Here is a 19006-nt window from a genome sequence, read left to right as displayed (position 1 = left end):
TTACTCAGGGAGATGGGTCACTTCAACAGTTGTACTTTGTACACAACTTTTTATATAACTAGGAATCAGGCTAGCACTGCATAGGAAAGCTTTTGGCCTTATTTATTTGTTCTAAAAGGGATTATTCTTGCTTTTAAGTAGGTCACTGCTAGTGGAAAACAATAAAAAACTAGGAGAATATGAAAATACTTTGTTACAGCTACGGTAATTAAAACCCTCTCAAGCTCTATAGACACCTGAAGGACATTTACTGTTTGCAGACCTGACTGCTAATGGAATTGAAAAAGCGGTTAATATACTCTGGAACTCAAAATTAAGTACATCAGAAGGGCTGGCTCAGGCTGGGGCTAGATCTAGGGTGATGCTGCTCGCCTGAGGGAGTGATGGTGTATGAGTAGCAGCTGGGTGCTGGGGTGACTGGTGGGCAGTTAGCTTTCACCTGCAGAGAAGCCAGACTGGGCACTGTGGAAGGAGGGAGTGTTGTATGTGTGGCTCTTGGATGGCTGAAAAAGCTCTCCTGTGTGTCAGCACATCCCCTCTAACACCTGAGTGTAAAGGGTCCTGGAGAGTTATTGCCACCATTTCATTGTCTGTTACTTGCAGCTTCATGGTTTGTCAGGGTAAGCTTAATGCAGCTTTCTTTTTTTTCTGATGGCTTTGGTGCATCATGTGAATTTCAGTGTGGTGGTTGGTCTTATTCTGGAGCATTTGGATTAAACTTTTACAGTGTTAATAATACAGAGAGGTGTGAAGCTGTGGTATGGCCTTGAGACAGAGCTTTGGAAAACTTGCCTAGGTATCTTCTTTAGTGTGTGGTCTCTGGGGACCAAAAGGCTTTAAATTTGGCAAAGTCAGGTTTTATTGTAATGATACCAGAGATATTCTTAAATAGCGAACTTACAGTAGCCATGGATGGCAGAAATGATTGCTTTCTGTGTACTTGTCAGCTGTTTCTTCCTTCTGGGCTTGGTTTTGGCTGAGTAAACGGCTCTCAGGAGTTGTTCTGTGCAGTGCTGAAAAGGCTTTTAGGAAGTTTTCTTGCTGTCACTAGTTTAGTCCCTGTCTCCTCCTGTGTGCCCTTTGTCCTTCTCTGTAACATCACCACTAATCTCTGAACTTCTCAGCTCAGTTGTCTGGCTGCTCCCAAGTGCTTTCTTGAGGTTTCTCTATTATACGTTGCTTTAAAGGTTAATTTAATGTGCTCATTGTGAGCTTGAGTTTCTCAGTTAAAAAACTGAAATATTTTGGCTGAATCCAATGTGAACAGGGATACAGTGATTATTCCTGCAACTCTTAATGGAAAAGGTATGGCCAAAAGTATAAATGACATGCAGAGAGCTTTGGGTATGAAGCTGAAGATCCAGGAAAAGGGGTCTCTAGAAAAATCAGGCTTGAGTTTCTTGCCCTGAAAAAAGGAGGGAAAATCAAACCTGCCCTTCTAGACTGCTCTTCTAATTTTCCTGCAGTAGACTGCTTCAGTGTAGAGGAGTATGGTAATGTACATCTAATCTGGTTTTACTAAATGGGATGCAAGTGATATGTAATGATGAATCAAATATCAGCATGAATTTGCAGTTTCTAGTGGCTTTGGAGTTTGTTTCAATGCATTAATGCTAGTTACTACTAATTGTTTAATGGAAAAAGGCATTAAATCCAATTGCAACTGGAAAAAGTTGCAAAATCCTAATTTCTCCTTAGTTTAGCCCAGGTGCTGTAGCAATGAGAGATATGCTCTGTCTACATATCATTTTGTCAGCTGTAAATAGAACAAGAGCTCTGCTGTTACAGAGGTGGGGAAGCTGCAGCACCATAGGAATGTACAGCTTGACAAGAGGAGAGATGACTCTTGGGTCAGGGGGTTACTGTTTTCTTGAATGTGATGCAGTGCCTGCTTCAGATGGAAGCTAATGGTGTTGTACTACTACCAGAATGAAGGGGCTATTTCAGAAGAGATCAGCTGGTCTAAGTGCTAGTTACAACCAGAGGAAAAACCTGTAGTATTTTAAACTGCATGCATTACACTAAATATTTCTGTTGTTGAATTTTGGCTGGGGCAGAGGGCATGGGACTGTGATGCTAGAAATTGTAAAGGTTTTGGCAGTCTAAACTTCTTGTAATAAGGTAGGCTAGCATGTGAGCTTGCAAAATTTTAGCTTTTTCTATGGTAGTTCCCTGAAAGTGGGGTCAGCTGGTATGGACTATTGCAAGAGGTGTACCTGGGCTGCTACTACATGATAAATAGTTTACATGTGGTATATTTGTCTCTAGTTGACCTACTTTGTATGGTACTCTGCTGGGGTGGTTGAACCCTGTGTCTTTTGCCTTTGATACAAGGGCGCTGAAGGCCTGCGGTAGAGTTGTTTTGCTGCACAGAGGCATATGCCTGCGGAGGGAAAGAGCTGCTATTCCCAGCTGGGAGAATTGCTATGCTGTACTGAATTCAACAGAAAACTTATGATTTGCAGCAGCTGTGGACATGGAAATAATTAAAACATACATTTTCCATAACTGCTTGAGTTCTTTTCTAGATACATGACAATCAGTGGAGCTCACTGAGGCTCTTGCTGCTGTTTGTCTGTGCTGTAGTCTGAGTGACCTAAGCTATTTATCAGTAGCAACAAATTGTTAGTCATTCTCATAAGTATCCTGAACAAAATGTGCCAGCTAAACTGCACTCAGCAAGAGTGGGGGAAGGAAAAAAAAAACCCAACAAAAAAAGCAAACAAAACCCCCTTGAAACCTGACCTGACTGTTATGGGAGACGATTATTATAGTTCTTCACTTGCAAATTTTCCATTTGTGTTAAGTTGCTTCCCACAGCCTCTCACTGTCACATTCATTCAAAAGCCAGAATGGCATTGATAGAGTTCAGTGTTTTGGCTTATTCACCCCAGTTCTGCCTGGAGACTGGATGTACAGGATGTAACAGAAATCTTCAACCAAAATTCTGCCTTCCCAGTTGTCCTTTTTTACTTGAGAGTGCTACTTAGACTTTCCTTGTTCTCCTTTTGTCCGAAGACAAATATATTCTGAAAACAAAACAAAACACTTGGAATGGCAATTTGGGAACTTCCCCCTTGCAGAGCTCTTCTTCCTTCAGATGCTCTTAAAAAAAAAAAAAAAAAAAAAAACACAACAACCAACCAAAAAACCCATGCTCTCATCAGTTGTCCAGAGGAGGGCCATGAAGATACTCTGAGGGCTGGTGCACCTCTCCTATGGAGACAGGCTGAGAGAGATACTTGGGATTGTTCAGCCAGGAGAAGAGAAGGCTTCAAGGAGACATTAGAGCAGCTTCCAGTGCCTAAACAGGCCAACAAGAAAGCTGGAGAGGTGGGGTTTACAGGGCAGGTAGTGATAGGACAATGAGGAATGGCTTTAAACTGACTGATCAGATAGTAGGTAGAAGTTACAAGTTGTGGGAGTGTGAGGCACAGAGAAGCTGTGGCTGCCCCATCCCTGACAGTCCTCAAGGCCAGGTTGAATGGGGCTTTGAGCAGCCTGGTCTAGTGGGAAGTGTCCCTACCTGTGGCAGGGGTTTGGAACTGGGTGATCTTTAAGGTTTCTTCCAACCCAAAGCATTCTGTGATTTTATGAACTTGAAAGCAATGCAGAATGAGGCTATATAATTTTTACAAATTAGTTTGATTTGTTTGCAGCTGGTTATCATCCTGCACTACAATATTAATATTACATTACAGAGCATTGTGCTATTTTCTAGGTGTTATCATTGGTGGTCTTTTAGTTAAGAATTAACAGTACTATTACAGCAGCTGCAAGGAAAGGCACTCCCACTCATTGCTGTGATAAGATGCCTCACATCCTCCTCCTCAAAATGGCTTCCTTAGTGTTCCACTTCTCCAATGGAGATGTATTTGCAGCAATGATAACAATTTTCAAAAAGAAACTAATAAAATGTGCTTTTTTTTGTTTTTAAGGCTTGTGATTTCCTCCCAACAAAGCTGTCACTGAAACTAGTAGCCACATTTAGTAGAAATAATTAGAGATGTGTGACAAGTTTGTAGCAAAATGCATAGCAAAACCAGAAATATTTTTCATCAGCTGTATGAAGAGCAAGGGGGGGAGCCCCAATGTATTTTTCTCTCCCTTTCTGCCCGACAGAATATTTCAAATTTTAAGATATAGGAATATAACTTCTGGATAATGTTTCTGTTAAAGTATAAGGGAATTTTTTCAATAGAGAAAACACATTCTTTATGTTAATCAGATGTTGGTGCCATTGGTTAGCATCATTAATCAATAAGGATGGGATATTTTGGCTTATAATAACAAAAAGGTGGGACAAAAATTACTGTTCATTTTACAGCAATTTGTAGGTCAGAAATTTTGGGAAGAAAAAGGGTTTGTCCCATAATAGACATGTTGAATTTAAAAATAACAGACAAACCTCCCAGCAGATCAGTCTAGAAAGATATAAAGGTTTAGCTAGAACAAATATTCAGTAATTAAGTGGCTTATCCAGATCCACTTGAAATATGTTAATAAAAGAAAGGAAAAAAGTTGTATGGGTTTAGATCTCATATGCAAGAGATTTGATCAGCAGTAAATGTACTGAAAATAAAGGCTACTTTTTCCTTATTCCTGGTCTTACTTCAAAAATGGACTCTATCCCAGTTGGGTAAATTGTTTCCCTAATAATCAGAAGGAATTGATGTTGTATCCTTGGTATTGTTTTCTGACATTGAGGGTTGTAGGTGATTTCTTCTGGGAAAATCTTCACAACATATGTACTTGGGATTTGGGATATTTTTTGTTTGTGTGTGCATTTTTTTCTTTTTTTCCTTTTTTCTAGTTCCATTAATTTATGAAAAAATAATTTTATTTTGGAACTAAATAGTGAGCAGTGTCCTTCAGGGATGTAGGTGTTTTAGTTAGTGACCTGGTCAAGTGCACTGTGCACATTGAACAAGGTAAAACAGCAAGATGCATGGTGTTCAAGAGCCTCTTCCCCGTACAGAAAAGTGTGACACCCAGTTGGTGTAAGTCTCATTATTGGGTTGGCAGATACTTTTATACTCCGCTTCCACTTGCAACTACCTGCATTTCAAATCTGGTGGGGAAAGCTAGACTGAAACTGTTGTAGCATTCACAGCATCTTCCACTTCTGGCAGAGGGTTTTAATTCATTATACTTTCTTCATTTAGTGTCCATGATGCTCTCTCCTCCTTTTGCCAAACTATGTGGAAGGCAAACACCTAGCTGAAATCTCCATTTACAACTGTATGACACAGATCTCTACATCTTGTGCCCACAAGAAATGCATACAATGCATACAGAGATGGAAGTCCTGTGCTCTCATGAGAGGGAATAAAGCTGCTTATGTCAGAGTGCCTCAACAAAGTAGGGCACCAAGTGGTTTTGGTGTCTCTTTAGTGTTTCTTTGTTGTTTAAATCACTATCTAGCAGTGTTTACTTTTCTCTAGTTTATAATGGAATACATAATTTCACTTTAGGTCAAGGAAAAAGACAATAACTGTTTGGTACCTAGTAATAGTGCTTCTTCAAGGCAAGCACTCTGAATAATGAACCATTATTTGGCTATTGAATTCAGTATCTGAAGGGCTTATAGGGATGCTGGGGAGGGACTATAGTGACAGGACAAGGGGTAACAGGTTAAAACTTAAACAGGGGAAGTTTAGATTGGATATAACGAGGAAATTCTTTCCTGTTAGAGTGGTGAGGCACTGGAATGGGTTGCCCAGGGAGGTTGTGAATGCTCCATCCCTGGAAGTGTTCAAGGCCAGGCTGAACGAAGCCTTGGGTGAGATGGTTTAGTGTGAGGTGTCCCTGCCCATGGCAGGGGGGTTGGAACTAGATGATCTAAAGGTCCTTTCTGACCCTAACTATTCTATGGTTCTATTGCTTACAGATTGCATGGTTTAGATAAATATTCTTTAAAATGGTTTTTGAACAACAGGTTTAAAGTTGAAAACAGGTAAACTTGTATCTTGCAGATCGAATAGAAAGACCTGAACAGAGTTCATCCATATATTGGGATGAGGTTATCAGCAGCAGAATGGAAAAAGATTAGGGGTAAAGTATGTAGAGGCCTCAATCTAAAGTGAGCTAATGTTAAAATTATGTCTGGAAGTCATTTAAATCCCACAGTAGTGGTTAAATAGAGGAAAAGCTATAGTATTTAAGTTTTAAGGAGGATGTTGGCCTATTGGTTGTTGGGTGGAGGGAATGTAAAGGTGTCAAACAACTTTGGGAAAATATAACACACACATACATGATATTAGATTCTTGTTAAATACCAGACCTTCCCTGGAGTTGCAGTGCTTTATTTGTGCTCCAGGAAAAGCTTATCAAGAGAAGTGTTTTGGGGTAGGGGTTCATTTGGAATAATGAATGTCTGTGTTGATATTCTAGGCTAGAAGTGGATTTCTCATTTTTATACTTCAGTTTTTATTGAAAAATATCTCAAGTGTTACAGTGGTGCAATAAGTTGAAAATCAGGTCTTGAACATGACACACCATAAAGAAGATCCATCTAAGTTATAACAGTAATAACATATAAGCTGTGTTTTATCCCCTGCTATTGTTTTTTACATCGGGGAGAGTGGGGGGCAGCAAACATTGAAGCATAATGACTGTGTTTTGGTTTAAGCCTGCTTTTAACAGAATTTTCAGGAAAGTAACTGTAACAACAAAAACTGTGCTTTTTTGTGTGAATTTGTAGTTTTCTATCATAGTGTGTCATCATAAGCTCTGTGATGATAAATATAAGTTTTGATTTGAACCGAGATCTGTTTAATCACAGAAACTATACAGTTTTACTCTTGTAGGTTTTTGCAAATAAGGAAAAGAAACCCATAAGGGGAGGTGAAAAAATGAAAGAAAAATAAACGAAGAGACTGTCTATGATAGTTCAGTGTCATTATTTCGACGGCCTAGGGAAAGGAAAGGTACTTTGATGCTCCTCCTTTGAGAGGAATTGAAGAGACACCCATCTCAAAGGCTATGCTAAAATGCCAGGTAAAGGTAGTACATCATGATAGTAGTGTGCTGTGATCAATAATCTTCCATTGATGAAGGGGTGTGGGATTATTTTTGGCTTTGCTTACAATCCTGAAAACCAGGATACTGTTCCTCATCTATTTTGCGAAGACGTTGTATTTACCAGGGAATGCATGCAGAATGATTTTTTGAAAGATGGTTTAGAGTGCAAAGAATTATTGCATTGTTTTTATTCATGACTTGAGCTGGGTTTTAGTTGCATGCCTTTGTATGCTGCGTATTGGGTTTTTATAGCAACGTCTGTGTTCTCTGGGTACCTAAGCAGAGATTTTCATTTTAATACTACATAATTCAAATGCTGGATTCATACCAAATTCACCTCCTCCACACATTTTAACTGCATTATTAATAATAATATGGTTGATTGCTGATGCTATATATTTGTTTTCCAAAGAGCTCATTGAGAAGCTGGGTGTGTTAATAAGGTATGGTGTGTTTCTCCTGTGTTCTCAGCAAGGTTCCTGCCTGTAGCATGCAACTGGCACTGCCCATATTCTCTTTTCACTGCTACTAGGCAGAGCATGCAGGCATTTTCAATTCACTAGATCATTCACAAGTTACCTCCAACCCAACCCTGTCATTGCAATTCATCACACTTACAGTGTATGCTTTTATGTTCTGTATCTTGCTGAAGTCTCATCACGCCAGGCCAGTGCCACAGGGTACTAGACAACAACAAAGATCTCAAGCGTAGTTTAAAAGGTAGCACTATAAAAGAGAAAAATAATGGCCACAATCACTGCTAGATACCCTGTTCCCACAGATCCTGCAGCCTTTTTTTAATTTCAAGCTAAAGCTAAGTTGTACAAACTACTAGCTTCCACACTGCCATGATATGCCCAGTATATCTAGCCCCCCATCCAGCAAGGCAGGGAGAGAGAGAAGCTCTGATGCAGTATATCTGAAGGGAGTATACTGGGTACTGTTTCAATGTGAAAAATGTTTGAGGAGATCCTCTCTAATTGCCTTTTAACTAACAGTGGGGGTTAGAATGGACTTCTGGCTGTGCATAGTTCCCAGGTTTGCTGTGGCTTTCTGGGGCATCCTTGGACAAACCATCAAAGATTGCTTTCTCTCCTGATGAAAGCAGTGGAATATTCCTATAACAAAAAAAAAAATGGTAAGAACAAAATAGGTCTCCTTTTCCTCAGCTCGTCATCTGGGTAGTAAGTCATAATTTTCTCAATCGTTTCCAATCTGTTTGTTTAGGTCCTCAAATTTGTGCCTTAGCATGTTTTCATGCGGTCCCTAACACAATGGTTTCTTGGTCTTGGGTATAACCTTAGAGTTATAGAAACTTTATGGTAACTTATGTCAAGAGAAGCTGTTGCCTTGTCAAGTGTCTTCTGTGAAGACTTAAGGATAGATTGTGTACTGCTTCCTCTCCTGGTGTCTCCAGTTGCTAGTCCCTCTTGTGAATTTGGTTAAATTTTTGTTTTCTATCAGCATGGGTTAGGTCTGGTAATGATTTGGTTACACATACACCCATCTAAGTTTTGACACAAAATACAGAAAGTTGCAATTCTAGGCTGAGGAATAGCTGCCTTGGGGTTCCCTCTTAAATTTCTCTTTCCATTCACAAGTATGTTGAAGCTGCTTTCTTCAGATTGCAATAAATTCCTGTCTCAGGAGAAAGAGTTGAAGCTTAAACAAATGCTGCACCACATGAGTGGTGAGGGTTTTCTGGGAGCAAGAACTTTTGTGGAGGTTGGAGGAGGGTGGCTTTCCTCAGGGACAGTATTTTCAGCTCTGTCCCCAGGGATGTAATGTTATATTGGGCCAGATAGTGCTGAAGAAAGTACAGGAGGAATCAGTTCATCAGAGATGTGGCTTGTTAGTGGGTCTGTCCTGTTGCTAAATTCTGCAGTAATTAAAGCCAATTGGCCATGCATCCTGTGCAGTAAGTTTATCTGTGTGGGTTTTCTTCGGTTAATATAACTGTAACGAGGCTTACACTGTGACACTGGAGTGCAGGAGAAGGCAAGAGGTTTACAGACTCTGTCCTATCCAAGATGTGTTGCTCAGCACGGGGAGGGAGAAAAGTCCCTGTATTGTGAAGGACTCTGTGTCTCCTTGCTACCCCTTTACCTCCCCTCCTTTTCATGCACATTTTGGTGCAGTCAGCATATCTTTTGATAGAGGTTCTTGTGCTGTCGTACTCATAGAGCACCAAATCCAGGTGTGCGTGCAGTGATATTACCCAGCCTCAGCCCTGCTGTGACACTGTAAATTAAGCCCTCGATTATCCAGCATAGGCAAAGACTGTCAGGGAGGTGATGGATTCTGGGAATCCAGTCGGGTCCTGTTGAAGGTAGTAAGAGCTTAGGTTTTTGTTTGCTTTTTTTTTTATTTTTCTTTTTGTTTTTTTTTTTATTTTTTTTTTGTGTGTGTGTGTGTGTGTGCGGCTGCACTGAAGTAGGAGACGTGAATGTTGCAATGTTAACTTTTATGCTGCATGAGAGGTATGTTTTGTCTCCTAAAAGAGAGGAGGGGGGTTCTGAGACACCCTGCATTGGGTGTGTTTGTGTTCTGCCTTGAATTGTGGTGAGGGGTTCCTTTGCTTTGTTTCCTCCGCCCTACTGGCATTTTGTGTGTATTTCCCTCATATAACAGACAGTGTTTCTGTAATAAGATTAAGCCTGGACTTTTCATTGCTGCCTCTCAAGTTTCTGTTAACATGTTCTCGGATTGTAGGCATCTGCTCAAATGAGCTTCCTGCAAACAGGCTCTGCTGCCCTCTCCCCTCCTGAAAAATTAGAGGATTGAAAAATGACAATGCCGTTAAAGTCCTTGGGATCAGTTTCCCTAAGAGATGTAGGATCTCATTCCGGATAATATTCCAAAGATGCATTTTTTTATGATTTGGTCAACAATTGACAGGAAGAAAAGGTTAAATAGTAATGAGAAACTACTGTAATTGCACTTTTGAGGACTAGTGCTGCAAGTGATTACACGCATGATTGAAAACCATACGTTGGCTCCACAAATACAGCTTGACCTACCTGTATATTTTCAGTAAGAAGTAATGTCTCCTATTTCTAGCAGAAGAAAAAAGAACCAACAAAAAACCCTGCTGTTTTTAGCTATATACAAATGATAAAAGCAAAAACATCAAAGTGTGCAGTCTTTCAACTCATGCTCAATTAGAATAAAAGTTTGGTTGCTGTTTTAAACATTTATGGCTAACTAACTGTGACAGCATCTCAGCTCTTCAAATGGGATGATTCTGGATTGACTTTTGATCTGACTGACAGTTTCTTATACACTTCAGTGCTGGTTTATGGCATACAAGTCTGCATTTGAATCCACATGTGACTAATTAGAAACTGTTTATGGTTCATATTGTATACATTCACACAAGAATAAAAGCCTTTTTCTAACTGGAGTCATGTTATTAATGAAAGAGATAATTTAACAAGGTGCTTCATATGCTGTTTTAAAAAAGTTTACAACAAAAATTAAAAATAAAAATATAAAAATAATATTTAGCAGGAATATATATGTTAATGTTATGATATATGTGAGTCATAACAACGTAGAGTGCTTTTAGAAGAGATCTTCATTATTTTTTAATCCATCCCCCCCCACCGCCCGCCCCTCCGACAGGAAAACAACAGGTTGAATGACACTTTTGCAGACTAAATTTACAGTTTATGGGAAGTTTCATTCTAGTTTCATTTCTAGCCTTTCCGCATAAAAACGTGACAGAAGAACATACTTTTATGCTCATCTCTTCATCTACCTTTATCTTAAGGGCTCCCAATGGCACAAGTGGTACTGTAAAATTTGTGCTACCAAATACATCTTGGGGTTTGGAGAGTCCGCAAAGAGAAGTGCTAAAATGAGTATGAATATAATAACATTTTCTTGATAAAATAATGCTTCCGTGTCACAGAAAATGAAACTGTCAGCATTCTTTTGTAGGCCTCTCTCAGGCTTAAGAAAGGGTCCTTGACAGTTTCAGCATTGCCTTTAAATATCTTATTGAAATGTAGATTAAGACTGTACATCTTATAATAGTTGGAAAGCCTTTTCATATTAAGTCTTGTAGAAAAGCAAGTATTAAGTAAGCATTAACTTTAGCAGTTACATTTTAGCATTTTTCTCAGGTTGATCCCTCCTAGACCTAATATTTAGATTTATTTAAAAAGGCAGTAGATTACCTGACAGTATGGTAGTACAGCACTGTGCATTTCTCCGAGTCTCCATAAAGTAAGATTAGCTGTATCTTTTATTAGTGCCATCTCATGTATTTTACAAAGGTATCCTATGTACAAGGATACTGCTATAATCAGTGATCCCTCAATGCTCTTGGTTTAGCATTTTTAAATGCCGATACTATAGTTTTGATATTAACTTATTTGTAATAAAAATAATACTGAAATTTGTTCTCTAAGCAAGGCTTTTTGGAGCCTTCTGTAACTCAGAAATAGTCATTATCTGGTTCTTTTAGTTTAATTATATGAAATATAGTTTAATGTAGGTAGGATTTATCAGTCAGAATTTTTTCTCTGCTTTCATTTTGGTATGTAAACAGCTCATTCACTTCATGTATAAAACGATATTTTAAATCACTTTATGAGTCTCAATTTCTGGGTGCTAATTTTGGACTTTTGGAGAGGAGCTTATTTTTCATCATCTTCAGAAAGTCAGTTTCTTGCAGGTGTTGGTGTCACGCTGTGACAGCAGAAAATTGAAAGTACCTGGAATTGTTTGTGCATCTCCAGTTTGTAGATGCACTAAATCTCCACTAGAACCCCAATATAAGGAATAAGCTCACAGCAACCTTTAGTTAAAGGTAATGACCTAGATATGACAAGGTAGTCTTGTGGGTTATGTAAGAAATAATGATAATAACATGATGTATATAATGAGCTTGATTTTTGCAAAGCTTAGCTATCAGAAGGATAACTTTCATCTGCACAAATGTGATATAGAGCTAATTGGAAGACAGTAAACACACTGTTAATACACTCTGACCTTTCAGAATGGGTCCCTGATTATAAACAAATGCAAGAAATATAGTGCTTTAATGACAGTTGGGCAGATTCATACTTGCTGAATGTATATAAATAAATATTTGAATATAGATAAACAAATATTAGCTTTGCCTCACATGAGATGGGAAATAGACAGCAGAAGAAAATAATTCATGAATGAAAAAAAGATACAGTCTGAGCAGTGCAGTAACTCAATTCAAAAGAATATTAAAACGCCACATAGGAATTTCTTGAAGTCCTGTGGTAGCTGTTAAGACCCCAGATAGCCAGCATATAAAATGCAGGAATTTGTATGAAAGGTACTGCTAGCATTTTCATGGTCTTTGGCAATGCTAAGGTATTCAAATATTCCAGAAGATTCTTTTTTCCCTTTTTCCTTTCTTTTGAATGCTTGGTTGGACTTTCCTGTGAGGCCTTGCCTTGAGTGTGTATATTTGAGCTCTGATTTTGGAATAGTCCATCAGGAGCACGAGGAAGAAATGTTTTGCTGGCATACTCTGTGGCCAGATGAAAATCTTTTGAAGATGGAAGGACTGGAAGGGATCACTGTTTTTTAAATGGTGAAATGCGTATCTCTGGACATGGGATGTGAGCTGTGTTAGTATATAAGGAAATAATCAATTGGCTTTGTAGGGCAGCTCTCCAGAACTTTAATGAGTACTAGACTTTATGTACAAAGTTGAGACTTTTTGTTTGTTTTTTTTTTTTTGTGGTTTTTCATATTCTTTTATTTTCTTGTTTCTGTATTCCTATTATTCTTCAAAACCATAGTACTCCATATTTAATGTGTGAAAATGTAAGAAGCAAAAGATTAGTATCTTCTGTTTTACAGAGAATTGGTTGATTTGGATAGGAAGTAAAAATAAAACAGCAAGGTATTTTGGTGGATCTTATACTCTGGGTAAATGAATCTAGAGTGGGGTTTGAAAGCTGTTCCAAATGAGTAAAACTGGGTCTTCAAACAACTTCCAGTCATGACTAATGAACACAATTTCATGTAAGTTAATGTGAGGTGACATGGAAGAGCATAGTCTTGCATATGCTTAGCTATGTAACTGTGCTCAGTCCTCTGGTAGAATTTTGTACCCCAAAATGTAATACAGACTTATACACAATAACGGGAAGAATGTTCAGTTTGGCGGTTTGCAAGGATTCATGGAAAGAGTTGGTGGTTTGGTTTTGGTGGGTGTTTTGTTTTTTTTTTTGACCCTCAGCCTTGAAATGCATGTGAAAGTTTTCATTTGAAACAGTGCAGCACTGGAATAGCACCAATAAAATCTGCGTGATTACTCTGGATTTACATTCAACAAAATAGGAAAAGACTTTGTCCTTTTGATCTTACTTACTTTTCAAATAAAACTGAAAAGTTGAAATGAGGCACACTTAGAAATGCAGTGTTGTATTTGATAGCAATCCAAAACCATGAAAAATAATTGAATTTCCCATAGTTTTGATAAAAAAAAACATAAATAGCTGCAAGTTCTCTCAAGCTGAGTCCAGAGATTTCCAGCAGCCAGATGCGAGGGATTCTTGAAAAACTTGGGAATTCAGCAAATTTTGGAGGCACCTGAACTGAGATTTGTGAACCCAAGAAAGTTGTCTTGTTTTCAGTTATGTAACAAATAAAATTTTAGCCAAGGTCTCAACAGAACTGTAGCTTTTGGTGAATCCTGATGAATTATGCTGTGATCATTATATTTTATTACAAGCTATGTACTGAATATGGTCAGAAATAATTTGTGGCAGTTACTAAAATAGGAAGTTATTCAGCATTATGATTAAGATGCCTATTTTAAGAAAGTTGTTTTTCTGCTTGGTGAGAGAGTGCTTTGCAGCTTTTAGTTCTATACTGCTAAATGTTTGGGTTTGGCTTGGTTTTTTTTTCTCAGAACAATATGATTGTTGTGCAGAATTTTTAAGCATTTTTTACCTGGTGAGATAGGCATATTCAAGAAAATACCTCTCCCCACCCCCAGTACAAATAATGATGGCTGAATATTCAGTAAGGATTTTTTGGTACCTCTTTTTCTGTGGGCTCTTGTGCTCCCTCTACTGACTCTGCGCCTGGAATGACAAACAGAACTGCTAGAGCAATTAATGTTCCTGTTGACACTGGTGGGGGAACAAATCTAACTATTGAGAAAAGAACAACATAGTTGCCCAGTTCCGCTTAAGCTCTTGCAGTCTTGAAAACACAGGAGGAAAAGCAAGTCAATGTTTGCAGGTGAAGCATAAAAACATCTACTTTTTTTCAATACTAGGAAGAAGATACAAACACTGAGGGAACAGGTAAAGAAGCAGGAGACTTTTCTAAGTTAAAGAAATATATAGAGGCTGTTGGAAGAAGTACACAACGTATGTGAAGAATAGCTGTCATTTGTTGCATCAGGTGCATCAAACTTCAGTAAATCCTTCAGAGCAGTTATTGAAATCCATAGTTAAATTTGGATGTTGGAGTCAATATGACATTTTTGTCACTCCAGTTGCTGAAAAGCTTTGAGCTCATAAGCATGTAAGATTAAAATAAGGGTTTCCTGACTGTTTTGGCTTAACCATTTTATTGACTGAAAGCAGCTTATGTAAAACATGACTTATTCAACAAAGGCTTCTTATCTGAGTACAGTTTTGTTGTTTTCCTCAATGTGGTCAAAAGCATTGAAGGGTTTTAGATTTTTTTTTTTTTTTTTTTAACTCCAACAGAATTGGAGACAAAAGAACATTGGAGACATTGGAAGGTGATTTCAGTCCAAATTGTTAATTTCACTTGTGACTTTAAAAATTTCAGTGTCAGCATATTGAGAAATAAAGCATGTGGCTTTTGTTTCCTTGTCTCAGCCATTGTTTGTAGTGTTTTTCTGTTTTTCCTCTGATCAGTGACTGCTGATAGGATGGATTCTAGAAATCAGAGTACTTTGCAAGTGGGGATAGTAAATCTCTCCTTGGATTATTGGTGGTATATTTGAACTACCATTTTTAATCTGTAGAAAGATTTAATTCTTGTATATTTTTCTTTGCTTATTAATCATCTGAGTTTATTACCTGTAAGGTCATGTGAAACTCCCATTTCCTTTGCAGTTCAGTTTGTTGTGACATGTTGTGTGTTTTGCATGGGAGGTGCATGGGTTAGGTTTCATCTCCCTGCCTTCACTTCCCTGTACTGTGAATGCCTATAGGTAAGCTAGTTATCTGGGCTACCTTACTGGTCAGCAGAGAGAATATTGGCTTCTAAGGTGTAGCTAATATAATGCATTTTGGGGGTGGATTGGCCACAAGTACCTAATAAGAAGCTCCTGTCTAGGCTCCTGCTTCAAGTTCTGGTGGTTGTGTGCTCCATATGTATGCCCTGCGTCATGTAATTTGAAGGACGCACAGATAATTTGGTTTTGGTAGCTGAATTGAGCTCTACCTTTCTTCTTTGCAATTAAATAAATTACTTTCTAGAGGCACCTTTTCCTGTCCATTGACTATGGAGGGTGTTCAGAATGACCAGCTGAGATGCTCATACATTGTTAGGTAAAGAAAACATCACTTGTTTCTGAGACTAGCCAATGTGCTACGTTGCTGTGTTTGGGACTTTTTTTTGTGTGTGTTTAGGTTCTTTAAATTTTAGCTCTTTCTGATAATTAATTTCTCCAGTTGCTTTGGGGGAATTCTGGCAGCCTAGTATCAGGTCAGGATATTTTTATTTCTAAATGAACTCCAAAACTCGAGACATGAAAACACATGTATGTAAGGCTGACAGCAGCCGCATTATCTATAGATACTGGATTCCTGTCATACTGTCTTAATACAAATAGTAAAATGCCCCTAATGTGTTTTGGAATAAAATTTTAATATATATATATATATACATATATATATATAAAACCAATAGAGGCATATGAGTGTTAGGTTCCTAAATGACTTTGACATTAAAACGTGGTTTTACTAGAGGATTTCGAAACATTCAGCATGTACCTAGCAACTTCAAAATATTTTCTGTTTAAAGACTGAAGCTAGGTAATGCAAGTGTTAGATTTATCTGGGACATGGTAGTAAAATGTGAGAGATTAAATTCAATCTGTACTCTAAATTTTCCACATTGATTTTTCTAATTTGATTTTTCATAACAAGCATCAGTCATCTTTATTCCTGCCATGCTGGGACTGGAAAAGGGGCCACCCTGGATGTTTCTTCTCCTTCAGCCAGAGGTGAAAATTCACTGCAGATGCTGTACTTTCGTCATGTGCAGTGACCAGCTTGAAGTGTGAATCTGTCATTTGCTTAACAAATTCCCATAGAAAAGTCATCCCAGATTGCTTTTCTTTTTTTCCACTTCTCCTAAAAGTCCTAATGGTAAACTGTAGCTGATGCCAGGGTCACAGGACTTATGAATATATACATTTCAATATATTTTTTTCCTTACATTAACTAAGAAAAATTTCTTAATTAAATCCTAAATACTTAAATTCTCATAGGATTAATGTTTTATTGAAGTATTTAATCTTTAGGTAAAGATTACATGACAATTTATGATTCTACTCTGTAGTTTTGACCTGACCTAGTGTGACTTATTAACACAAAGGGCTTTTTTTCTAAATTTTCTTAGTTTTGATGTGAAACACCAGTAGTAAACAAACTTTAGATAAGGCGAAAAAAAAAAAGGCAGGGGGAGGTGGAGGATGAGAGGGAAAGGAGAAAAGAATTGTTCTTGGAATTCAGAACTGAAATGTTTGTGTTTCAAATCACTTATGTGGCAACCTAATGATTATGTGACCCTAAATTATGTAATATATGCATCAAAATGTTCTTGAAATGGTAAATAAATTTGGGAGGAGTTATTTTTCAGGTGGGTCACGAGTTCTTTGTTTTCATCCTTGACCCTCTTTTTGTTAATTAATGTAATCCTCACATTTCTCTTTATTTGAAACCTGTAAATGTCACTCATTTACTTGATGGGCTCCTAGTTACATGCAATGGTTTAGAACTACTTCAGGTACAGTTTATTTGTCTCTGCCCAAGGATGACTCATCCATCTTAAAGAAGAGTTGGGAGCACTCCTAAGTTTGACTTACTTGTACTATGGATCAACACTGTAAATTTGATTTGATTTCAGATTTCATTTCAGATCGTGTGTTAGTATACTGAGCATGGGCTTGGGTATTAGATTTGACTTTTAAGCATCTAAAAGTTTATTTTTGCAAACATTTGTTTTGTTTTTCAATAACAACTCCTTGTTTGTTCTTGAAAGTATAATGTCAGATGAAGTTCTGGGAAAGAAAAGTAATTATGAAATGGACATTGAGGGGAAAAAATGTACAAACAAGAAGTTTGTCTCAATCTGTGTTTAATCATATTTACAGCCAACTGTGTCGAGTAAATACACATTCCAAATAAAATACTGTTCAAGTTGGTAGCAGAATTTCCATCTTGCTTCACAGAGACCAGTCTATGGTCATCCCTGCAGACAAGGTAAGCCAGAAGTTACAGTAACTTCTGCCCAGGGCCCAAAATTCTGCAACATCTTTTGTCTTTGTTGTTTTCCTCCTTCTCCCAGTGAAAAGCAGGATGTGGAGTGGCATCAAAAGGGAAAGGAAAGAAAAATATCTTGATTAATATTTTAGGTTTAAATAAATTTCTCCTCTCCATTTTAGCTACAGAGGATGAGATTTTCTTCCTTATTGCACTTGGCTTTATACAAATGCAACTGAGAAAGCTGTCAATTTTTATTTCTTTTGGAAGAACATATTATAATTGTCAAAATAGTCTGTGGTGATCCCATTTGTTCAGGTAGACATATGTTTGCTTTGACTCCTGTATATTTAGTTTTGCAAGTATTAAAACAGCAATAGTGTGATTCTTTATTATTACTCCCTCTGATAATAACCTTTCTGTCTCATAAATAATAATAAAAAGTGAGTCATTGATAGTTTGCAGCTTCTTAGCTATAAGGTGTCTGTAAGAGAACTCAGCATATTGCCTCAAGGGAGTAGATTAAAGGGAAAATGAGTGTGTTTCTGCTTACTTTCTTGGCTCATTGCTTTATGGATATGTGGGATCTAAAAAAATAAATGGTGGTCAGAAAAGAACAAACACATTTATTAGAGCAGTTAGAGAAAGACACTGTTTTGCTATTTGCCAAGGTCCTTCTGAATAGCATGTTTGGCAGCTACCAAATGACATGGCCTGTACAGAGCTGATTTTGATGAAGCCTCTGGGATGTGTTAAAAAGTAAACCAGAGCAAATCACGTACTGGAAAGCATAACTCAATCAAGGAAAAATGTATGATTAAGGGCGACATGGGCAAGGAAAGCTTTGCCAGAGCTCAGGGTAAATATTTGTATCAGTGTGAAGTGAAAGCTTCACATTGCTGATGTCAAGCAGCTGGAATTTTCATTGTTTATAAACTTTTGTTGTTACAGTTGGATTTTGGCAAAAAAGGTACCAAAGAGAGAACAGTTTCCCAGCAAGAAAGTTTGGGGTTTGATAAAACAGCTTGAGCAGATAGGAATGTAAAGATGCAGAATTTCTATGCTTTTAGCAAAAATAGCATTGCATGTGACCACCAGTTGCCTTGTGATATGCAGTTGACTTGCCCTGCTGGAATTTTCTATGTGTGTTTGTGTGTTGTGTGGGCAAAAAAGAGACATACTGAGGATGACCACCAACCTCTTCTTGTGAAGGCAACTAGCAACCATCAAATTATGAGACTTAAATAGTTTCTTTAACAGCTACAGCTGTTTATCTTTTTCAAAGTCTAGAGTTAAATCTTCTTCAGGGAACACTGCCAGTATAAGTCAAATATTTTAATGAGAGGAAAAGAAATAAGACCTAGTTGAGGATTGAGCCCAATTCTTTGGATTCTGTCCAGGAGTCTTGAAAAGGTAAACTAATATGCCTCCTTTCCCTGCCCCTTACCCCAGTGCACTGAAAATATAGCTATTGGCTCTTGCTCTATATCTTAGTAAGGTGTTTTTTTTATTAG

General features: G+C 37.8%; 1 long non-coding RNA gene across 1 annotated transcript; it reads left to right on the top strand.

Annotated features, from left to right (window-relative positions):
* Positions 1–456: 456 nt before the first annotated feature.
* On the top strand, positions 457–17945 carry LOC134173595 (uncharacterized). Its single transcript, XR_009968311.1, has 3 exons — positions 457–620; positions 17384–17492; positions 17578–17945. It is a non-coding gene; the product is annotated as an uncharacterized LOC134173595 (long non-coding RNA).
* Positions 17946–19006: the final 1061 nt, after the last annotated feature.

Source organism: Pezoporus occidentalis, unplaced genomic scaffold (genome assembly GCF_034315485.1).
Source record: "Pezoporus occidentalis ecotype Australia unplaced genomic scaffold, CSIRO_AGI_Poc_V1 ctg54, whole genome shotgun sequence".
NCBI classification, from domain to species: domain Eukaryota; kingdom Metazoa; phylum Chordata; class Aves; order Psittaciformes; family Psittacidae; genus Pezoporus; species Pezoporus occidentalis.
This window is presented reverse-complemented; position numbering and strand designations above follow the sequence as displayed.